Source organism: Budorcas taxicolor, chromosome 10 (assembly GCF_023091745.1).
Source record: "Budorcas taxicolor isolate Tak-1 chromosome 10, Takin1.1, whole genome shotgun sequence".
NCBI lineage: Eukaryota > Metazoa > Chordata > Mammalia > Artiodactyla > Bovidae > Budorcas > Budorcas taxicolor.
This window is the reverse complement of record NC_068919.1, coordinates 32,542,393-32,550,484: the sequence shown is the minus strand read 5'-3', so window position 1 is coordinate 32,550,484 and position 8,092 is coordinate 32,542,393. Positions and strand designations below refer to the sequence as shown.

At 41.1% G+C, this 8,092-nt stretch overlaps 1 non-coding gene across 1 annotated transcript; it reads left to right on the top strand.

Moving 5' to 3' along the window:
* The first annotated feature begins 315 nt into the window (after nt 1–315).
* LOC128054941 (U6 spliceosomal RNA) lies at nt 316–422 on the top strand. Its single transcript, XR_008200082.1, has one exon. It is a non-coding gene; the product is annotated as a U6 spliceosomal RNA (small nuclear RNA).
* The last annotated feature ends 7,670 nt before the right edge of the window (nt 423–8,092 follow it).

The following is an 8,092-nucleotide window of genomic DNA, read 5'->3' as shown; positions in this document are numbered from 1 at the left end:
ACACCACAGCAACAAAAGTCAAAAACATATGATCATCTTAGAAGATGCAGAAAAAGCATTCGACAAAATTCAACATCCATTCATGATAAAGACTTACCAAAGTGGGTATAGAAGGAACATATCTCAACATATGAAAGCCATTTATGACAAACCCACATCCAATATAATATTCAATGCTAAAAGCCTTCCCACTAAAATCTGGGTCAAAGGATGCACACTATTACCACTTCTATTCAAAACAGTAAGGCAATCGCACACTATTACCACTTCTATTCAAAACAGTAAGGCAATCAGACATAAAAAAGAAATAAACTGGTGCTCACTTCGGCAGCACATATACTAAAATTGGAACAGTACAGAGAAGGCGAGCATGGCCCCTGTGCAACGATGACATGCAAATTCGTGAAGCGTTCCATATTTTTTAAAAAGGAACACATTTGAGTCAGTTCTGATGAGGTGGATGAACTTAGAAGCTATTATACAGAGTGAAGTAAGAGAAAGATAAATATCATATTCTAATACACATATACAGAATCTAGAAAAATGGTTCTCAAGAATTTATTTACAGGGCAACAATGGAGAAACATAGAGAATAGACTTATGGCCATGGGGAGAGGGGAGGAGAGGATGAGATGTATGGAGAGAGAAACATGGAAACTTACATTACCGCATGTAAAATAGATAGCCAACGGGAATTTGCTGTATGTCTCAACTTCCCTGGTGGCTCAGATGGTAAAGCATCTGCCTACAATGTGGGAGACCCAGGTTCGATCCCTGGGTCTGGAAGATCCTCTGGAGAAGGAAATGGCAACCCACTCCAATACCCTTGCCTGGAAAATCCCATGGACAGAGGAGTGTGGTAAACTACAGTCCATGGGGGCGCAAAGAGGGACATGACTGAGCGACTTCACTTTCACTCACTTTCAGGAAACTCAAATAGGTCCTCTGTATCAACCTAGAGGGGTGGGATGGGGAGGGAGATTCAAAAGAGAGGGGATATATGTATACCTATGGCTGATTCATGTTGAGGTCTGACAGAAAACAAAATTCTATAAAGCAATTACCCTTCAATAAAAACTATAAATTAAAAAAAAAGAAATAAAATGTATCCAAATTGGAAAAGAAGTAAAACTGTCACTATAGGCAGATGACATGATACTATACATAGAAAATCATAAGGACTCCACATACAAACTACTAGATCTAATCAATTAATTCAGCAACATTCAGAAGTTGGTTGCATTTCTTTATACCAACTAAAGAAATATTAGAAAGGGAATGTCCACAAATAGCCCCTTTTAAAGTGGCACCTTTACCTACTGCTGCCACCAACCTCTCTGCACCAGCAGATGCCGACAAAAATCTCTGGAGAGGTCATTGCTGCCAAAATCTTGGCTCTCTATGTACAGAAATACAGTGACAGAGTTATGAAGGAGAAGGAGTGGCTTTATTTCTTTGCCAGAAAAAGGAAGAACAAAGTAGGCTAGCAACTCAAGAACTGTGCAACCCCCACTTCCAATCCCTGGAATAGAGAGAGGCTATATAGTCAGGCAGTTACACAGTTCATGAGGCTCTTGTGGCAAGTATACTGAGGTGGTTTGACATTCCCTCCTCCAGAGGATCAAGTTTTGTCAGAACTCTCTGCTATGACCCATTTGTCTTAGGTGGCCCTGTACAGCATGGCTCATAGCTTCATTGAGTTATGCAAGCCCTTTCGCCACAACAAGGCATCAGTGCAATGGACATGAACTTGGGCAGACTCCCAAGAGATGGTGAGGGACAGGGGGGCCTGGTGGGCTGCGGTCCTTGGGGTTGCAAAGAGTCCAACTGAACAACAACAGTAACATATAGTTAGACAAGGGTATGTGATAAGGATCAAGGAAGTAACAGTCTTGCATTCTTCTTTCTTCTGCAAAATTTCAATAGGATGGGTGGGTTTGCTAACAAGATTAGGGTGTGTGCAGGATTTTAGGTTCTGACACTGAGTGATTTCATGTTCACTTTTCACTTTCCTGCATTGGAGAAGGAAATGGCAACCCACTCCAGTGTTCTTGCCTGGAGAATCCCAGGGACAGGGGAGCCTGGTGGGCTGCCATCTCTGGGGTCACACAGAGTCAGACATGACTGAAGCGACTTAGCAGCAGCAGCAGGGTTTTAGGTGGTGGGGGTCTCTGAATTTCTCTGATTTCTTTAATCTTGCCTCTGGCAGTTTTGTGGCCCCTTGATTAGCAACTGTTTGAACCTGCTCTTTGGAATTCAAAGAAGGTGTTAGAGGCTGGAGTCTTGCCTATAAGAAATGGGGGACAAAAAGGCCTCCATGTCCAGGAGGCCCATCAGACCTTACTCCACATCATTATCAGGTCATTGTCATTGTTGCTGTACAAACTACACTTCAGTTTTCTCTTTTAAAATTAAGTGTCACCTTGGACTTCCCTGGTGGTCCAGTGGTTAAGAATCTACCTGCCAATGTAGGTGACTTGGGTTTGACCTCTGGTCCAGGAAGATCCCACATGTCACAGGGCAACAAAGCCACAACTACTGAGCCCATGTTCTAAAGTCCTCAAGTAGCATCTATGGAGCCCACACACCATAACTACTGAAGCCTGGGAACCCTAGAGCCCAGGCTCCACAACAAGAGAAGTCACAGCAATGACAAGCCCACGCACCGCAACTAGAGTGTAGCCCTCACTTGCTGCAACTATAGAAAACCCACGCACAGAGATGAGGACCAGACACAGCCATAAACAAAAATAAAATCACAAGCAAGCAAACAAAAAGACCCCTAGGATTAAACCTGACCAAAGCAGTGAAAAAATACATGCTGAGAACTATAAAACATTATAAAAGGAAATTAAAGAGGACTCGAGGAAACGGAAAGGTATCTCATGCCCTTGGATTGGAACAATTCATATTGTTAAAATGGCAATGCTACAGAAAGCAATCAACAGATTTAATGCAATTCCTATTGATTACCCATAACATTTTTCACAGAACTAGAACAAATAATCCAAAATTTTACATGGAACCATAAAAGATCCAGAATTGCCAAAGCAATGCTGAGGGAAAAACCTAACTCTCCCAAACTTCAGACAATAGAGTGTGATATTGGCATGAAGACAGAGCCCAGAAATAACCCCACACACCTACAATAAATTAGTCTTTGACAAAGGAGGCAAGAATATAAAATGGGGAAAAGGCTCTTCAGCAAGAGGTTCTGGGAAAGTGGATAGCTCTATGTAAATCAATGAGGTTAGAACATACCCTCACACCATACATAAAAATAAACTCAAAACCACATAAAGACTTAAACATAAGACATGACACCATAAAAGTTTAGAAGAGAGCATAGGCAAATATTCTCTAAGATAAATCGTACCAACGTTTCCTTAGGTCAGTCTCCCAAGGCTGGAATGAAAAATAAACTAATAGGACCTAAGCAAATTTACAAGCTTTTGTACAGCAAAGGAAACCATAAACAAAACAAAAAGACAATCTACAGAATGGAAGAAAATATTTGCAAATGATGCAGCCAACAAGGGTGTAATATCTGAAGCATACAAATATCTCATACAACAACAACAGCCTAGTCAAAAAATGGGCAGAAGACCAATAGACATTTCTCCAAAGAAGACATACAGATGGCCAAGAGGCACATGAAAAGGTGGTCAACGTCACTAATTAATTAAAATTGCAAATCAAAACTACAATGAGGTACCACTTCATGACAGTCAGAATGCCCATCATTAAAAACTTTACAAATAATAAATGCTGGAGAGGGTGTGGCAGAAAGGGAACCCTCCTACACTGTTGATAGCAATGTAAATAGATGCAGCCACTACAGAGGTTCCTCAGAAAACTAAAACGGAGCTACCATATGATCTAGCAATCCCACTCCCAGACATTCGTCCAGAGAAAACCATAATTCAAAAAATACATGCATCCTTATGTTCACAGAAGCACTATTTACAAAAGCCAAGACATGGAAAGAACATAAATGTTCATCAATAGGTGAATGGATGAAGAATATGTGGTACATATTGTTGTTCAGTCGCTCAGTCACGTCTGACTCTTTGCAACCCCATGGACTGCAGCATACCAGGCTTTCCCGCACATATACACAATGCAATACTACTCAGCCATAAAAAGATGAAATAATGCCATTTGATGCCATTTGCAGTGATATAGAGACGACTAGAGATTATCACACTAAATGCTGAAAATCAGAAAGAGAAAGACAAATAGTGAAACCAGGGTAAGGGGGCAGGGCACAATCTTTGAAAGAATGAGACAGCCCGAGGACACAACACAAACTGATTGGAAGCAAATGGGTCCAAGACAAATCAACTGACTAGACCGGAAAGTCTCCATCTCTTCCCCCAAAACAGTTAGAATAATGCTCTCACGCATTAGCCCATGAAATTCCCCACCCCATAAAAGCTAACCACACCACATCTTGAGGCCACACTTGCTCTCTGTGATGGGCCACTCTCTGTCTGTGGAGTATGTTTCTCTCTGAATAAATTCACATTTTTCCCTATCACATTGTTATTTACTGAATTCTTTCTGTAATGAGACATCAAGAACCTGAGCTTCATTTGGTCCTGAAACCAGGTCTGTGATCTCAGCTGGAAAACCATGCCTTTGGGCTAGGTGGGAGTCCTAGCTATGTGGGTTCAAGTTTTCCTCTATTTCTTTGCATAGATCACTTGCTATTCCAAAGAATAGCAAGGAGAGATAAGAAAGCCTTCTTCAGTGATCAGTGCAAAGAAGTAGAGGAAAAGGATACAATGGGAAAGGTTAGTGATCTCTTCAAGAAATTAGAGATACCAAGGGAACATTTCATGCAAAGATGGGCACAATAAAAGACAAACGATATGGACCTAACAGACCTGGAAGATAGCAAGAAGAGGTGGCAAGAATACACAGAAGAAATATACAAAAAAAGATCTTCATGACCCAGATAATCATGATGGTATGATCACTCACCTAGAGCCAGACATTCTGGAATGTGAAGTCAAGTGGGCCTTAGGAAGCATCACTACGAACAAAGCTAGTGGAGGTGATGGAATTCCAGTTGAGCTATTTCAAATTCTTAAAGATGATGCTGTGAAAGTGCTGCACTCAATATGCCAGCAAATTTGGAAAACTCAGCAGTGGCCACAGGACTGGAAAAGGTCAGTTTTCATTCCAGTTCCAAAGAAAGGCAATGCCAAAGAATGCTCAAACTACTGCACAATTGCACTCATCTCACACACTTGTAAAGTAATGCTCAAAATTCTCCAAACCAGGCTTCAACAATACATGAAACTTGAACTTCAAATGTTCAAGTTGGATTTAGAAAAGGCAGAGGAGCCAGAAATCAAATTGCCAACACCCGCTGGATCATCGAAAGGCAAGAGAATTCCAGAAAAACATCTATTTCTGCTTTATTAACTATGCCAAAGCCTTTGAATGTGTGGATCACAATAAACTGTGGAAAATTCTGAAAGAGATAGGAATACCAGAACATCTGACCTGCCTCTTGAGAAACCTGTATGCAGGTCAGGAAGCAACAGTTAGAACTGGACATGGAACAACAGACTGGTTCCAAATAGGAATAGGAGTATGTCAAGGCTGAATGTTGTCACCCTGCTTATTTAACTTATGTGCAGAGTACATTATGAAAAAGGCTGGGCTGGATGAAGCACAAGCTGGAATCAAGATCGCCAAAAGAAATATCAATAACCTCAGGTATACAGATGATTCCACCCTCATAGCAGGAAGTGAAGAAGAACTAAAGAGCCTCTTGATGAAGGTGAAAGGAGAGTGAAACGCTGGCTTAAAATCAATATTCAAAAAACAAAAATATGGCATCCTGTCCCATCACTTCATGGCAAATAGATGGGGAAACTATGGAAACAATGACAGATTTCATTTTCTTGAGCTTCAAAATCACTGCAGCCATGAAATTAAAAGATAATTGTTCCTTGAAAGAAAAGCTATGACAAACCTAGACAGCATATTAAAAAGCAGAGACATCACTTTATCAACAAAGGTCCATATAATCAAAACTATGGTTTTTCCAGTAGTCATGTATGGAAGTAACTGTTGGACCATAAAGAAGGCTGATCACTGATTATCTGATGCTTTCAATCCATGACGCTTGAGAAGACTCTTGAATGTCCCTTGGACTGCAAGGAGATCCAACCAGTCCATCCTAAAGGAAATCAGTCCTGAATATTCATTGGAAGGACTGATGTTGAAGTTAAAGCTCCAATATTTTGGCCACCTGATGCAAAGAACTGATTCCCTAGAAAAAACCCTGATGATAGGAAAGATTGAGGGCAGGAGGAGAAGGGGACAACAGAGGATGAGATGGTTGGATGGCATCACTGACTCAATGGACATGAGTTTAAACCAAGTCCAGGACATAATGAAGGACAGGGAGGCCTGTCATGCTGCAGTACACAGGGTCACAAAAAGTCAGATACAGTTGAGTGACTGAAGAACAACAAATGTAAGAGCACCTAAGCAGATCAACAGATATTAACAGATCACATGGGAGAAACAAACAGCAATACAGTAACCTGAGGGGACTTTAATACCCTACATGGATTGGTCATCCAAACAGGAAAACAGTACATTAACATTGCCTTAAATGTCACATTAGACCAGACATGTTGATAAACATTTAGGATATTCCATCCAAGAGCAACAGAAAACTCATTTTCCTTGAGCACACATGGAACATTCCCTAGGACAGATCATCAGTTCAGTTCAGTCGCTCAGTCGTGTCCAACTCTTTGTGACCTCACGGACTGCAGTACGCCAGTCTTCCCTGTCCATCAGTAACCCTCGGACCTTGCTCAAACTCATGTTCATCGAGTCCGTGATGCCATTCAATCATCTCAATCCTCTGTCGCCTGCTTCTCCTCCCATCTTCAATCTTTCCCAGAATCAGGGTCTTTTCCAATGAGTCAATTCTTCACATGAGGTGGCCAAAGTATTGGAGTTTCAGCTTCAACATCAATCCTTCCAATAAACACTCAGGACTGATTTCCTTTAGGATGGACTGGTTCAATCTCCTTGCAGTTCAAGGGACTCTCAAGAGTCTTCTCCAACACCACAGTTCAAAAGCTTCAATTCTTCTGCACTCAGCTTTCTTTACAGTTCAACTCTCACATCCATACATTATGACTGGAAAAGCCATAGCTTTGACTAAATGGACCTTTGTTGGCAAAGTAATGTCTCTGCTTTTTAATATGCTATCTAGGTTGGTCATAACTTTCCTTCCAAGGAGCAAGTGTCTTAATTTCATGGCTGCAGTCACCATCTGCAGTGATTTTAGAAGCTCAAAATAAAGTCTGCCACTGTTTCCCCATCCATTTGCCATGAAGTGAAGGGACTGGATTGCCATGACCTTCGTTTTCTGAATGTTGAGCTTTAAGCCAACTTTTTCACTCTCCTCTTTCACTTTCATCAAGAGGCTCTTTAGTTCTTCTTCACTTTCTGCCATAAGGGTGGTGTCATCTGCATATCTGAGGTTACTGGTATCTCTCCCAGCAATCTTGATTCCAGCTTGTGCTTTTTCCAGTCCAGCATTTCTCATGATGTACTCTGCATAGAAGTTAAATAAGCAGGGTGACAATATACAACCTTGACATACTCCTTTTCCTATTTGGAACCAGTCTGTTGTTCCATGTCTAGTTCTACCTATTGCTTCCTGACCTACATACAGGTTTCTCAAGAGGCAGGTCAGGTGTTCTGGTATTCTGATCTCTTTCAGAATTTTCCACAGTTTATTGTGATCTACACAGTCGAAGGCTTTGGCATAGTCAATAAAGCAGAAATAGATGTTTTTCTGGAACTCTCTTGCTTTTTCGATAATCCAGTGGATGTTCAATTTGATCTCTGGTTCCTATGCCTTTTCTAAAACCAGCTTGAACATCTGGAAGTTCACAGTTCACATCTTGCTGAAGCCTAGTTTGGAGAATTTTGAGCATTACTTTACTAGTGTGTGAGATGAGTGCAATTGCGTGGTAGTTTGAGCATTCTTTGGCATTGCCTTTCTTTGGGATTGGAATGAAAACTGATCTTTTCCAGTCCTGTGGCC